Genomic DNA, 17,416 nt, shown 5'->3' on the forward strand with positions numbered 1-17,416 from the left:
AAGAATATTTTACTTTTAATACAGGTATGACGTCCCCTCATGCTGTCTGGGATGCCATGAAAGCATATTTTAGGGGGTTACAAATTAAATCTATTAGTGCACATAAAACTAGATCTAAAGTATCAGATGACCGGGTCCACAGGGAAGTTGAGGAGGCGGACAGGGCATTTGGGATAGCACCCTCCCAGGATACCAGTAGGATATTAAAAGAAGCACAGGAACAGCTGAGATGTCACCTATTGAAGGTAGCAGATAGAAAACACGCCTTTTATAAACAACGCACATTTGCAGAAGGTGAGAGCGTAGGGCATACACTATTGGTTGTTTCCAGGGCCCAATATGTATTGTGGAACTGTTGGACCCCCAGAGGAGTTCTTTCACAAGTACAGAGGATATACTAGGTGTATTACAGTGATTCTACTCCTCGGTGTATACCTCCAAGAATGTAAATTCTGAGGAGGGGGTATTACAATTCCTTAGGGGGGAGGGGGGGGGGTGGAATTACCCAAACTTTCGGAAGAGGAAAAGGACCAATTTGTGGCTAATGACAAAGCCCCAGGTACAGATGGCATCCCGGTGGAGACATATAAGAGATTTCAGGATATACTGTTACCAGAATTACTGAAGGTCTTTAAATTATTCATGGGAGGTGGGCTGTATTCCAGCATCTATGCAGGAGGCACTTATTGTAGTGATACCAAAGCCAGGGAAGGATCCAAGATTACCCAACTCGTATAGGCCCATATCCCTACTCACGTCAGATGTTAAGTTGCTAGCAAAAGTTCAGGCAAAAAGATTGTTCAAGGTTATACTGAGCATAATTCATCCAGACCAAACAGGCTTCATGCCTCAGAAATCTACAGCTATTAACATCCGCAGAGTATATACTAGCTTACAAATCCCAGCAGACAACCGTGGAGATAGGGCTGTTATATCGCTTGACGTCGATAAGGCCTTCGACAGTGTGGAGTGGGGGTAACTCTGGGAGGCGTTGAGATGTATGGCTTTGGTCAGCGGTTCATTAAGTGGGTGCAGGTCCTCTACTCTAACCCAAGGGCACGTATTAGGGCTAATGGGAGCGTGTCTAACTACATCCAACTGGCAAAGGGAACTAGGCAGGAGTGCCCACTATCCCCCCTTCTCTTTGCCATAGCAATTGAGCCTTCGGTGGTGGCAGTGCGCAAGTCCCCAGACATTAAAGAGGACCTTTCACTACAATAAAAAAATCTAAACTAAGTATACAGATATGGATCTCCCTGCACTTACTATTATCCCTGGGTGCCACTCCGTTCTCCCGGTATAGGCTCCGGTATCTTCATATTTTCGGCTCAACTGGGTGGAGCCTGCCGGCGTCTCCTTCTCCCAGACTGGAGTGCTGGCCAATCGCAGCGCTCAGCTCATAGCCTGAGAGAAAAAAAACCCTCTCAGGATATGAGCTGAGCGCTGTGATTGGCCAGCGCTACAGCCTGGGAGAAGGAGACGCCGACAGGCTCCTCCCAGTTGAGCCAAAAATCTGAAGATACCGGAGCATATACCGGGAGAATGGAGCAGCACCCAGGGATAATAGTAAGTGCAGGGAGATCCCTGGGCGCCGCTCTCCATGTCTGTATGCTTAGTTTAGATTTTTTATTGTAGTAAAAAGGTCCTCTTTAAAGGTTTCCAGTATGGACAGATAAATAACAAAATTGCGTTGATGCTGATGACACTCTCTTATTCCCGGAGGATACGACATCTTCCCTCTCGGCAGCTATGTTACTGTTGAACAAGTTTGGTTGTCTGTCAGGCCTAAATATTAACTGGCAAAAATCAGCATTGATGCCTATAAATGATCAGGCGATATCTGAGGTGCTCATAATATCCCCTGTGTAAATAATAAGTATCTAGAAATCCAGATTTTACCCAAGAATAAGGAATTTGAAGACTTGAACCTATCCCCCCTGCTTGTGCAGTTTAGAAAAGAAGCCAAATCATGGAGTAAGCTTTTTTTGTCCATAGTGGGCAAAGTAAATCTCCTGAAGATGGTAATGATGCCACAACTTTTATACGTGCTCCACAACGCCCCGATCTGTCTACCTCTGGACAGATTCCATAAAATTAACTCTATCTTTAGGGAACTTATATGGAGAGGAGGTCGGCCAAGGATCAAACTTGAAACATTACAATATTCTAAAACGACGGGGGGTTTGGCAGTACCCAATCCATGGATTTACTACCTAGCAGCACAGTGCAGGATTTTAAGGGATGGAAAGATTATTTACTGACAGACATGACTAGCCAGATTTTACAGCAGACAATAGGAAAGAAGGACTAAGGGTCCATTCACACGTCCGTCACGTGTTTTGCGGATCCACAAAACACGGACAGCGGTAATGTGCGGTAATTTGCGGACCGCACATTGCCGGCACTAAAAGAATATGCCTATTCTTGTCTGCAATTGCGGACAAGAATAGGACATGTTCTATTTTTTTCTGGGAACGGAATTGCGGACCCGGAAGTGCAATTAGAAATGAATGGGTCCGCAATTCCGTTCCGCAAAATGCGGAACGAAATTGCGGACAGGTGAATGGACCCTTAATGTGGATACTGGAAGGAGAGGGAAAACATACACTGGCAGTTAATATCTCTCTGATAGGCCTTATGGAGAGAGTTCGGATGAAGGTCAGGCAGCTGAGAGGGGTAACGGGCATCAGTGAGTTGGCCACAATTTGGAATAACTCTCGGCTTCCGGAAATTCTTACCTTGTCAGGCCTTCAGGGATGGGAAAATAAAGTAATCCATAGGATAGGCGATTTGGTAGAAGATGGGGTGTTTAAATAATTTACGAACATACAGAAGGAATTTCAGATTCCTCGAACGAGGTTTTATCAATATCTACAGTTACGCCATGCGTATGACACTATGAAGAAAAAAAGATACCTACATTGTTAAATTAGACACAGCCCAAAAACTAATCCTTATAGGAAATGAAAAGAGAGGTTTGATATCTATGCTCTATACATTGTTACTGGATAAGTTTTTGATCTCTCATCCGTTAACTCGAATGAAAAATTGGGAGAAAGATGTGGGAGGGAGCAGGGACAATGGGAGGATATTTTAGAGGCGATACCGTTGACTTCATTGAGTGAACAGGGAAAGCGGTCCCAACTTCATCATTCATAGAGTATATAAAACGCCAATATTTCTAAAACACATTGGGGTCAGAACTAATGCGAACCAGCGGATTTGATCCACATGATATGGAAGTGCCAATGTCTGGATAGGTTCTGGTTGGGTGTAATAGAGACCATACACCAAAACATGGCAGTTAGGGTAGACAGAGACCCCAAAATATGTATTCTGGGCTATGTTTCTGAAATAGGGACAGATGAGTGTAGTAAGATCGCAGTAGGTAGATTGCTATTTGTAGCCAGGAAACTGATTGTGTTACATTGGATACAGACTAGCCCCCCGACCTTGGTAGAATTTATGGGCAAAGTCAATAATATGCTGATCTTTGAGAAAGCTATATTCCTGAAAAGAGGGTGCCCGCAAAAGTTTGATAAACTATGGAATAAATGGCTGTCCAATAGTCACAATCGATTCTAGGAGAGGGAGCAGTATGCATGCCGGAGTGAGTACAAAGAGTGGGAGAAGAGGGAGTTTGGGGTAGGGGGGGTATTTCATGTATGTTATATGCTATATTATATACAAAATGACCATATGCAATGTATATCGTATACAGGTTTATTTCTCTGTATTAAGACATAATATATTTACCATACACAGAATTTTAGTGAACAGCAAACTAATCTGTAGAAACCTGTGTCAGGCAGCTGCTGCCAAGGCCAATAAGATAATGGGTTGCATCAAAAGGGGCATAGATGCCTGCGATGAGAACATAGTCCTGCCACTTTAGAAATCACTAGACCACACATGGAGTACTGTGTACAGTTCTGGGCTCCTGTGAACAAGGCAGACATAGCAGAGCTGGAGAGGGTTCAGAGGAGGGAAACGAAAGTAATAACTGGAATGGGTGGACTACAGTACCCTGAAAGATTATCGAAATTAGGATTATTTATTTTAGAAAAAAAGACGACTGAGGGGAAATCTAATAACTTTGTATAAATATACAGTCCTGATCAAAAGTTTAAGACCACTTGAAAAATGGCAAAAAATCATATTTAGCATGGCTGGATCTTAACAAGGTTCTAAGTAGAGCTTCAACATGCAACAAGAAAAAATGGGAGTGAGACAACATTTTTTGAGCATTCAATTTAATGATGACAACGAATAAACTGAAACAGGCTGTTTTTCAGCTGATCAAAAGTTTAGGACCACATGCCTTTAAAAGGCCAAATCTGTGCAAAGATGTGGATTAATTGTCATTTTCTGTCAGGTAGTCACACGTTGTGATGGCAAAGGCAAAAAAACTCTCCATTTTTGAACGTGGTCGGGTTGTTGAACTGCATAAGCAGGGTCTCTCACAGCGCAACATCGCTGCTGAGGTGGGATGCAGTAAGACAGTCATTTGGAATTTCTTAAATGATCCTGAGGGTTAGTGGAAGACCCAAATAAAATTTCATCAGCACTGAGCCGGAGGATCCAATTGGCTGTCCGTCAAGACACTGGACGATCCTCGACCCAAATTAAGGCCCTTACTGGTGCTGACTGCAGCCCCATAACCATCAGACGGCATCTGAGACTGAAGGGCTTCAAAGACCTCGTCTCCTTGAACGCCACAGAACTGCTTGTTTGGATTTTGCAAGAGAGCACCAAACATGGGACATTCAAAGATGGAAGAAATTTTATTCTCTGATGAGAAAAAATGTAACCTTGATGGTCCTGATGGTTTCCAACTTTACTGGCATGACAATCAGATCCCACCTGAGATGTTTTCTACGCGCCACAGTGGAGGGGGCGCCATAATGGTCTGGGGTGCCTTTTCCTTCAGTGGAACAATGGAGCTTCAGGAAGTGCAGGGACGTCAAACGGCCCCTGGCTATGTCCAGATGTTGCAGAGAGCATCCCTCATGACTGAGGGCCCTCGTCTGTGTGGTAACGACTAGGTTTTTTAACAGGACAACGCTACAGTACACAATGCCCGCAGGACAAGACTTCTTCCAGGAGAATAACATCACTCTTTTGGCCCATCCTGCGTGTTCCCCTGATCTAAATCCAATTGAGAACCTTTGGGGATGGATGGCAAGGGAAGTTTACAAAAATGGACAACAGTTCCAGACAGTAGATGGCCTTCGTGCGGCTGTTTGGAAGTTGGATTTCTGTTTTGGGGGGCGTTTAGTTATTTATTAATTTTTTGGAGGTGTGGTCCAAAACTTTTGTTCAGCTGAAAAACAGCCTGTTTCAGTTTATTCGTTGTTTTCATTAAATTGAATGCTCAAGGGGCGTGGCCAGCAGCCGGCATGTGAGCACGCTTCTGTGAGTAGCTCAGCTTACCCTCGATAATCCTTCACCATCCTGACAAACTGCCGACTCCTGGCACAGAGTGGACGGTGTGTAGGAGACGGAGGAGACCCCGCACACCGACTATGGGGCCCAGCAAAGCGCAAACGGCTGCGGAGAAGCTCAAAGAGTTCGCCAGGTCTGAGGCCCAAAGTGGAGCCACGACCGCGACTCCCACACGTGCGGCTGTTACCCGCGGGCAGGCTACCCAACAGGCGGATGTAGAGGAAGGTGCTGAGCAGGAGTTTACCCTCAAGGCAGCTTATGAGCAGTTACTAGTGGCAATATCATCATGCCAAACCTCACTCACCGGGAAGCTGGAGGAGGTGAGAGTGGATGTGGGCCTGCTCCGCCATGACATGCAGCAGCTCAGAGATCGGGTCAAAAACACAGAAGATTGCGTGTCTGCGCTGGAAGACCTGACCAGACCCATGGCAGGGCAGATGCAAGATCTGGAGCGATCCGTAGGTCAGTGGCAACAGAAATGTGACGACCTGGAAAATAGATCGCGCCGCAACAATGTGAGGATCTTGGGCATACTAGAGAAAGTTGAAGGCAGAGATCCTGCGGCCTTCCTAGAGGCCTGGTTTAAAGAGCAGTTCCCTGAGGCACCCTTCTCTCCTGCATATACCGTGGAGAGGGCACATCGTGTCCCAGCCAGATACCCCCCACCAGGGGCTCCTCCTAGACCCCTCTTGGTGTGTCTGTTGAACTGGAGAGACCGGGATCTTATCCTTAGCCAGGCCAGAAGCAAGCAAGACATCAGGCATGAAAATGCAAAGATCTCCCTTTTTCCGGATTTCTCTGCTGATCTCCAGAAGAGGAGAGACACATTTGTTGCAGTTAAACGTCGCCTTCGGGATCTTCAATATTCGATGGCTTATCCGGCCCGCCTTAGAGTCATAGATGGCGATAAAACCGTGTTTTTCAATGATCCTCGTGAGGCGGAGGACTGGGCCTCAAGAAAAGCTGCTCGTCCCGGACCGCGCTGAACTTTCCGCTGTCTGTTCACAGCAAGTATTTAAACGTCCCCATATGTCTGATTCTAGGGAGACTTGTTCTTGTTTCCCCTGAGCAAGATATTATTTAAGGTGCAGCAAGGCTGATATTGGTCACTTTTTCATGTTCTGGACTGCATTTGATAGTCTTATGTGTGTTCTCACTTAAATGCAGGGCGTTTCCCTTCACACAGCACCAGTCACTTTGTCAACATGTTCTATTGTCATGTATTAAGGCCTGCAGTTTTGCATTTATTTGCTGAATGGGGGGTAGGAGCAATACCTGTAAGTTATAACACCTATCTGCACTATACAGGTCCCCGAGTTAAGGGCCACCAAGTTAGTCGGATCAGGATTCGACACCTTCATGTTTATAATGTTATTGTTCTGTTTTATGTTTTTGTATGCTCAAGCTTATATGTCTCAAGTATGGCCATCTCTTTTTATGATAGCAATAGGGGAGTCTCTGCTCTATGTTGATCATATGCCTAAACTGTCAGTGTATGCAATGTGGATGTGGGTATTTGTCCTTGATTCAAACCTAGTGAGTCCATGGCCTCCATGAGAGTAATGTCATGGAATGTGAGGGTACTGGGAGACCCTAATAAGAGGATTGCGATTTTTTCTCAAATATGCTCCTTTAATCCTCATATTCTGGGCCTTCAAGAACACTTTTAATTATAACACCTGGGATGACCAGCACCGCCCTGCTAGTTTAATAGGGGAGGGATTTGTTAAGTTCACGTCTATATATATATACTGTGTTGGAAATTTATTGTGGAGGTCATGATTAAGAACCATCTGGTTCGAAACATGTAGACCGCATTGGGGCTTGCACTTTGAGGGTTCCGTTACCGCTTACACTTTGGTTTGTGTAATAAACACCGTCAAGCAAAGATACGAAGTGCTGGATTTTCTTTTCCTTCAAGTTTGTCAGCTGGGGTCTCATCCCATCCGTGCACCTTCCAAACTGCAGATGCAGGTGAGCTGGACTTTTACCATTATATGTTGAACTGAGTTTTCTACGGTGTCTCCCTGCCTGGAATAATGTGCTAGACGATCACAAACCAGCGGTTATAACGGATTACCCTCATAATAAGCCCCAAACACAAACTGTTGCACATGGCGTTTGCTACAAGACCGGACCGCCTAACAAAAGCGGAGCAGGTGTTCTCAAGAAGCGACCAATCTGTCCATAATCCATACAATATGGAAAGCATGTTTTTACAATTAGAAAACTTGCAAACTCAAGAACTGAGACTTTGGTGGGACCATACCACTCTTAATAAATATCTGGAAAAAGACATGATTCCCAGAGGCCTTAGAATCAAAAAGATTCCAACCATTGTATACTCGAATGCTTTTGTACAAACATGGAATAATATACTCAATGATTGTTCGTTCAAACTCATGAGGTTGATAGTGAAATATGAGGCAGAAAAAATGTTTTTTATACAACCAGAAATAGAAAAATGTAAGCAATCCATGTCTCAATATGAATCCACCCACAAATATGATGAACTATTACTAAAAGCTAATAACAACATCAAAGAAGCTGAGGAACATATCATTGAGTTAAAACATAAAAAGTTTCAAAGGGATTTATACGATTATGACAAGGATCAAGTGTACGAATGGGGACGCAGAGAGAATCCCTATCAAACTCCAAAATCCATACTGAAAAATACGAAGAAAAAACAACTACAATCAAAAAAGCGCACAAAAAACGCAACTGTCAGTTTTGACTCATCAGACTATGAGGGCTTTGAAACCAGCATGGAAATTCAATCAACTGAAAAAATGGACACAAAAAGTAATACTACAGGAGCTCAGTCCTCATATTACAAAAAATCAAAAATTAAGTCTAAAAACCAGTCAAAAAACGAGTCAGAAGAGGAGGAAGAAAACATAACAAGAAAAGCACACAATATGGCTACCCGGTTTCAAAGAAAACAGTGACTCAAACACATGAAGTGATAAATTTATCAGCGGCTGTTTTAACTAGACCACAATTGGAATTGTTGAGTTTGGGTTTGAATTTTGTCCCTGCCACTGACTTTGATCTGTTCTCAACCCTACTGGATATTAATAAATTCATCAGATTACTTACGGTAAAAAAACATTTCAGTGAGGTTGGGAACAGTTCAGACTCAGTGACAGATGCGATTGTTGAACATCAGCAAAATTATTATGCAGGTTTCTCATTTCGGGAACAGATTACTTTATTGCAATTGCATAGTTTGCAGGGAGTCTCAGATGATATATGTGAACAAAATACGGTGAATTTTCAGGTGAAAAACCCGACTTTCTATCCTCTTAAATCACGGAGTAATGGAATGGACACATTCCAAGAAATAATAGAGAGAGAATTAATGCAAATTAATGTTGACATGGTTGACAATAAAAGCCATGCCAATAGAAATGGTAACCTTACCAAATTGCAAAAAATCGCCATGGGAGAATTAAAAGACAGAGAAGACATTGTCATTAAAATGGCAGACAAGGGCGGCGCGGTGGTGGTTTTAGACAAAACAGTGTACCATCAACAAATGTTGCAAATTTTGGGGGACACAACTACATATTGTAAGTTGGACTCCAATCCCTTGGAGTGTTATCGTAGGGAGTTAATGGACATTCTGCAAGAAGGTAGAAATTTGGGAATTTTTTCCCATAGTGATTTTCAATATTTAAATGTACAGTGTCCAGTTACCCCTATTATACATGCCTTACCCAAGGTTCACAAAGGTCTTTTCCCACCACCGCTCCACCCTATAGTCTCGGGAATTGGTTCTCTGACAGAGAAATTGGGCCAATGGCTAGATACAATTCTACAACCTCTTGTCAAGAGAACACCGGGATATATCAAGGATACAGGAGATATACTGAGAAGCTTCTATGACAAAAAATGGTCCCAAAATTATATATGGCTGACAACAGATGTGGTTAGCCTTTATCCATCTATTCCCCACCAGGTAGCGCTTACAGCACTAGAATATCATTTACATCGCTACAGTGTCCATGGTGACGTTTTCATTGACTATGTATTAAAGACAACTGATTTTTTACTCACACACAATTATTTTAGTTTTGATAACAAGTTTTATTTACAAATACAGGGTGTGAGTATGGGAGCTAAATTTTCCCCGTCACTTGCAAACGTCACCATGGCATACTGGGAAAAGCGCTATATTTATGACATTGATAATCCCTGTGGCGATTGTATAGAGTGGTATGGCAGATATATCGATGATATGTTGTTCATTTGGTCTGCCGATATTTCTGCTATACCCTTTTTTTGCAATATTTGAATGACAATCTCTATGGCTTGCGGTTTGTTGGAGCACATGATGGCTGCACAATCAATTTCCTGGACTTAACTTTGACTGGTATTCCAGGTCAGACTATATGTACCCGAACCTACCATAAACCCATCGCGGGAAATGCGGTACTTCGAGCTGACAGCCATCATCCGCTCCACACGATAAAAGCCATTCCAGTGGGTGAAATGATTAGAGCCAGGCGCAATTGTAGTAGGGACACCGATTTCCATGAAGAATTACAAATAATTGCAAACAGACTACAGGAGAGAGGATATCCACTGTGGATGACTGAAAGGGCAACCAATATAGCCAAAAATAAAGTGAGGCAAGATCTATTGTTTGGAAGCCCCTTGAATCATAAAAAACCTAATAGAAATGAAAATAGGAAAGAAAAAAATGCTGAAAACAGACAGGTGAGGGGAAATAGAATTAAATTAGATCATGAGGATAAACCTACCAATGTCCCAACACTTGTACTAACTTTCAGTAATCAATTTTCCACAATAGAAAAAGCGGTATCCAGATGTATTCCCATCCTATATGAAGACCCACAATTATATAAAATTTTAAAAGGAGGACACAGGGTGGTATCCAAGAGACCTGCATCTTTGGCTACTTTTCTGTCTCCTTCTTCTTTCAGTTCAAACCCAGTGAGAAAATCACGGACATGCTGGTTGCGATATACAGGTTTTACACGATGTGGCAGCTCACCATGCAGAGCTTGCAATTATGTCACCCCAAAAAAACAATTCCAAGATTCAGATGGAACTAATAAATATCATATTAAAACTTACATTAATTGCAACACATCAGGAATTAGATATATTATAGAATGTGAGGAATGCCGGTTAATATATGTTGGTTGTTCAATCAGAAAATTCAAAGTGAGGTTGCTTGAACATATTAACTATATATTAAATCCTGCATATGTCAACATCTCAAGTGCGGCAAAACACTTTATCATGGCCCATAATAGAAGTTTATCTTCATTTACAGCTTATGCCATTGAACGAGTGTTTTTGCCCACAAGAGGTGGAGACTTCAAAAGGCTTGTATATCAGAGAGAAGCTTTCTGGATTCTCAAATTGAATTCCAGAAGCCCTGCAGGACTAAATCAGAGAAAAGAACTCATGTACATTTACTAATAGCATTAAAGGGTTTCTATCACTTCGTATGACATAATTAGCTGTCAGACACTAGCGATCTGCTAGTGTCTGCTCTGGCCAACCATCCTACTATAATCACTTGTGGGGCAGCGGTTTTGCTAAAAAACTAACTTTTATAAATATGCTAATGAGCCTCTAGGTGCTATGTGGGCGTCATTAGCACCTAGAGGCTCCGTCTACCTTCATACACAGCCGCCGCCCAGCGCGTCCCTCCAGCCCGCCCATGTCCTCCTCCGTGTGACGCAGCGGCCTAATTCTCAAGCATGCGCCGTGCGCGGCTGTATTCGGCGCATTTGAGATGTCGGAGCTCGGAGCGGACAGACATTCAATGCGCATGCGCGGATGTATTCGGCGCATGCGCATTGAATGTCTGACCGCTCCGAGCTCACATCTCAAATGCGCCGAATACAGCCGCGCACGGCGCATGCGCGAGAACTCGTCCGCTGCGTCACACGGAGGAGGACATGGGCGGGCTGGAGGGACGCGCTGGGCGGTGGCTGTGTATGAAGGTAGACGGAGCCTCTAGGTGCTAATGACGCCCACATAGCACCTAGAGGCTCATTAGCATATTTATAAAAGTTAGTTTTTTAGCAAAACCGCTGCCCCACAAGTGATTATAGTAGGATGGTTGGCCAGAGCAGACACTAGCAGATCGCTAGTGTCTGACAGCTAATTATGTCATACGAAGTGATAGAAACCCTTTAAATCATACCATGTTGCAACTTTGAAGAATATTAATATATAGCCTAATTGAACTGTGATGTATTGTAGCCAGCAGATATAGAGGAGTGTTCAGACGGAGCGGTTTTCCTCTATTTTGGGATCTCTCAATATATTTATATTGAGTTATTTATTTATTTACTTTTTCATGTCCCTGACCTGTCTTTGTCTTTATTTTTCCTCTCTACCTGCTGGACTTTATACTATGAAATGTCTGTTTATAACGGCTTATTCTGGATTTTAACTTTAAATGTGTTTCTGTGCACTTAAATTTCTGTGAACACTTTTAATTATAACACCTGGGATGACCAGCACCACCCTGCTAGTTTAATAGGGGAGGGATTTGTTAAGTTCACGTCTATATATATACTGTGTTGGAAATTTATTGTGGAGGTCATGATTAAGAACCATCTGGTTCGAAACATGTAGACCGCATTGGGGCTTGCACTTTGAGGGTTCCGTTACCGCTTACACTTTGGTTTGTGTAATAAACACCGTCAAGCAAAGATACGAAGTGCTGGATTTTCTTTTCCTTCAAGTTTGTCAGCTGGGGTCTCATCCCATCCGTGCACCTTCCAAACTGCAGATGCAGGTGAGCTGGACTTTTACCATTATAAGTTATAACACCTATCTGCACTATACAGGTCCCCGAGTTAAGGGCCACCAAGTTAGTCGGATCAGGATTCGACACCTTCATGTTTATAATGTTATTGTTCTGTTTTATGTTTTTGTATGCTCAAGCTTATATGTCTCAAGTATGGCCATCTCTTTTTATGATAGCAATAGGGGAGTCTCTGCTCTATGTTGATCATATGCCTAAACTGTCAGTGTATGCAATGTGGATGTGGGTATTTGTCCTTGATTCAAACCTAGTGAGTCCATGGCCTCCATGAGAGTAATGTCATGGAATGTGAGGGTACTGGGAGACCCTAATAAGAGGATTGCGATTTTTTCTCAAATATGCTCCTTTAATCCTCATATTCTGGGCCTTCAAGAAACCCACCTCACCCCGGAAACAGGTTGAAGAAGCCCTGGGCGCAACACTTGTTCAACTCATATGGGAGCTCTCACTCCAGAGGTGTAGCCCTGCTGTTCCATAGAGGCCTCAGATGCGAGATTCACTACTCAGCTGTAGATCAGGGAGGGCAGTACATCTTCATACATGCTCATATTAACTGTGTCCCCTATGTGATTGTTAATTTGTATAATTCTCCTCCTGCATCTTTATCCCTTCTACAAGCAGTCACAGATTTTGTGGCTAATTATCCCAATGCCCGTTTCATATGTATGGGAGACTTTAATCAAGTAGTCAGTGAGGATTTAGACAGATTCAGCTGCAGGGCAGATAGAGGAGGGTCGGGAGGGAACAGCACGGTTCTTGCCAGAATATCCCAGGAGATGGGATGGGTAGACATGTGGAGAGCCAGGAACCCACTAACGAGGGAATACTCTTGCTTTACCCCTGCCAGAGGAGCCCTGTCTAGAATTAACTACTTGTTTGGCAATGCCATAGTATATACTGACCTGGTGAATATTAGGCATGGACCACAGGGCCTGTCCGATCATGCCCCATTATTGGCGGAGCTGGCCCTGACTGATCATACCAGTGTTGGCAGCAAGATGCGTATACACCCTTTCTGGCTGTCCTTGTTTGGTTTAAATGACAGAATCCCTGATCAGTTGAGGATGTTCTTTGAGATACAGGGAGAGTCTACAGACGCTCTATTGCTTTGGGAGACATTGAAAGCGTACCTTAGAGGATGCATCAAATCCTCCATTTCATATGTTAAGAGAGATTCGCAACGTAAGGAAAATGATTTACATACCAGCTGTAAGGAGGCAGAGAGGGCGTTCACTGAGTCCCCCTCTGAAGAGCGCAGATTAGAGTGGTTATCCAGAGGGAGAATGTACATGCTGCATCTGGAGGAAAAGAGCAAAAGGAAGCTCTTCTTCCTTAAGCAACAGGCGTTGGAAACAGGCAATCAGACAGGGAAGTTACTAGCGCATATAGCACGCACTAATAATATGTCTCCCCCGGTACTCAGGATACAGCAGACTGACGGCCGCATAATGGAATCGGTGCAAGACATATTGAAATGCTTTCATAATTTTTACAGAGACCTATACAAATCAGCAGCTACTTATTCAGGGCAAGAATTAGAGTCCTACCTCACTGAAGTGTCTCATCCTCGGTTAGCGGACCTAGATAAGGGTCTTATAGAGGAGGATATTACATTAGAGGAAGTGGAGAGAGCCATTAAGGATCTACCGACAGGGAAAGCCCCAGGCCCAGATGGCATCCCGGTAGAGGTATATTCTAAGTATGGGGAAAATCTAAACCCTCAGTTACTGAACCTGTACCGAGCGGCGCACTCCCGTGGCTCCTTGTCAGATTCCATGTATGATGCATCCATTGTTGTGATCTTGAAGCCTGGCAAGGACCCATTGGAATGTGGATCTTATCGTCCAATTTCACTTTTAAACTTGGACTATAAAATCCTGACCAGAATTATAGCCAATAGATTGAATAAGGTTATCACGTCAATAATTCACCTTGATCAGTCGGGCTTCATGCCTGGAAGGTCCACATCTGACAACATTAGGAGGGCTCAAGTAATTGCGCAGCTGGGAGTAGCTAAGAAGGAGAGATGGGCTTTGGCCTCACTGGACACGGCCAAGGCTTTCGACTCGTTGGAATGGCCCTTTTTGACTGCAGTGCTGGGCAGCTTTGGCTTCGGTCCTAAATTCATTAAATGGATTAAAATATTATATAAAAAACCCACTGCTAGCATACAATTGAACGGTTCCCACTCTGATAGGTTCCCCTTACTCAGAGGCACGAGGCAGGGATGCCCGCTCTCGCCTTTGCTGTTTGCAATTGCCATAGAGCATCTAGCCATTAGATTTAGACAGGACCAGGTTTATACAGGTGTCTGCGAGGGAGACAGGGAAGACAGGATTGGACTGTATGCAGACGACTTGAGCCTCTTTATGTCGGAACCGGAAGTATCTCTACTAAGAGCTATTGAAATCATAGAGCGCTTTGGGCAATACTCCGGGCTGCACATAAACTGGGGCAAGTCTGCCATCATGCCACTTTGGAACCATGACTGGCCCAGTTGCGGAAACAACCTGCCTGTAGTTGATAGGTTTAAATACTTAGGGGTAATAATCACTAAAGAGCCCCAACTCTCCTATGTATTGAATGTTGAACCCTTAGAGACCATATTCCAAGATAAGGTTAAAACATGGGAGACCCTCCCTTTGTCGGTTATGGGTAGATTGAATCTGGTAAAGATGGTACTCTTGCCCAAGGGTTTATACTTGCTGTCCCACGCCTGTACGCCAGTTCACAGGGGATTTTTTAAACGTATACATGCAATTATAGCCTCCTTTGTATGGGGTAAATCTAGGAGGAAACTCTCACTGTCAGTTTTGCCGAGGCTACAGGGAGGAGCTTCCCTTCCAGACTTCTTTCTTTATTATATAGAGAGTCAACTTAGATTCCTGAGATATTGGTTCACCGATGCCCCAAGCCCAAACGCAGAATGCTATCTGCAAGAATATTTGCAAGTTCCCACGCTGTGGCCCGTTCTGGAGGGATCTCACCATATTCAAAAGGGTCTTCTTCCAGTACATAAGCTAGCCCATCAGATATGGCAGGCATCTAAGTTAAATTCCTACAAGGATTTGCCAAGTGAAGTCCCCGTATGGGATAACTGTATGTTCCCACATCTGGTAAAGCTGGAAGGTGTATCTGACTGGAAGAGACATGGCATACTCACTTTGGACGATCTATATGAGAGCGGGCAGCTTAGATCATTCTCCCAGATTCAGGATAAGTTTCAGGTGCCCCGTACTCTTTTCTTCAGGTACCTCCAATTGAGACATGCACTACAGGCCCAATTCAGAGGTGATAACAGGAGTATTTCTAAATACCCTATTATAGGGGTTTTAAAATCGCAAGGCCCGAGAGGCATAGTCTCAGCGCTATATACACACTTGTTGGACTGCCGCCTGCTGGTGACTCCTTTGGCCGTTGAGGGCAGATGGAAGATGCTGATACCATCTTTGTCTTCTGAGGATTGGGAGGAGGCATTAATGGCTCCGACTAAGGTATCACCCTCTATAAATAATAGGATGATCCAGCTTTTTATCCTTCATTGTAGTTACCTCACGCCCACCAGACTTCAAAAGATGGGCAGGATTAGCCACTCCAGGTGCCATAGATGCGATGCCGTTGGAGCCAATTTTTGGCATATGATGTGGGATTGTGAGTTCATTCGACAGTTCTGGATTTCAGTTTTGGAGGTCCTCGCAACTATGGTTCCTGTGACATTGCCGTTATGCCCCAAGATGTGCATTCTGGGAGTCAATGATGAAGAGTCGTGGTCACATTACCACAGAATCTTCTTAGCGGAAACACTATTTCTAGCTAGAAAGGCAATTGCCATAAGATGGATAGGAGATTTCCCCCCCCTCAAAGGGACAATGGCTCACTCTTGTGAACCACGCAGTCTCCATGGAGAACATCGTGTATAAGCATAGAGGGTGTCCACAAAAATTTGATAAAGTTTGGGGCGACTGGTGTGCCTCTCCTCTCACCTTCACTCACCGCGTCTGCACTCGACGGCTGACAGGTCACATTGATCTTCAAACTAATATTCAGATATTTTATAGCACTGTTATCACTGATGTTAATGTTGGAGCATTTATGTGAGTGATTTGTCTATTCTGTGAATTTTGGATGCTGTCAGGGTCAAGAACATGTCCTTTTACATGCTAGAGTCCTGATAAATGTCAATGTCTTTATGTATCACAGTTTTCTTGGTATTTCTGAGGCGCCCCTGCGTGGGCCATCACATTGCTACATGTATGCCATACTTGTGTCATTCTCTTTTAATAAAATGAGTTTAAAAAAAAATAAATAAATTGAATGCTCAAAAAATGTTTTGTCTCACTCCCATTTCTTCTTGTTGCATGTTGAAGCTCTACTTAGAACCTTGTTAAAGGGCTTCTGTCACCCCACTAAACTGTTTTTTTGGTGTACTTATAATCCCTATACTGCGATTTATCCATACATAATGTGATTAATCATTTTGGTTCAGTAGATTCTGCTAAAAACGTACTTTTATAATATGTAAATTACCTGTCTACCAGCAAGTAGGGCGGCTACTTGCTGGTAGCAACCGCATCCTCCTATCATAATGACGCCCCCTCCGCATGTTGATTGACAGGGCCAGCGGACGGGATCTTTCTCTGCTGGCCTTGTTTGAATACCGTTACGGCGCAGACGCCAGATTTTGAATGCAATCGGCGCAGGCGCACTGAGAGGCGGCCGCTCGCTCGGCCGCTCCATCCTCAATGCGCCTGCACCGATGACGTCACATCTGCACCCGGCGCAGGCGCATTGAGGAAGGAGCGGCCGAGCGAGCGTCCTCCTCTCAGTGCGCCTGCGCCGACTGAAGACAGATACTGCGCAGGTGCCAGATTTTGAATGCAAACAGGGCCAGCAGAGAAAGATCCCGTTCGCTGGCCCTGTCAATCAACATGCGGAGGGGGCGTCATTATGAGCGGAGGATGCGGTTGCTACCAGCAAGTAGCCGCCCTACTTGCTGGTAGACAGGTAATTTACATATTATAAAAGTACGTTTTTAGCAGAATCTACTGAACCAAAATGATTAATCACATTATGTATGGATAAATAGCAGTATAGGGATTATAAGTACACAAAAAAATATAAAAACAGTTTAGTGGGGTGACAGAAGCCCTT

The sequence above is a fragment of the Bufo bufo genome, chromosome 4 (assembly GCF_905171765.1).
Source record: "Bufo bufo chromosome 4, aBufBuf1.1, whole genome shotgun sequence".
Lineage (NCBI taxonomy): Eukaryota > Metazoa > Chordata > Amphibia > Anura > Bufonidae > Bufo > Bufo bufo.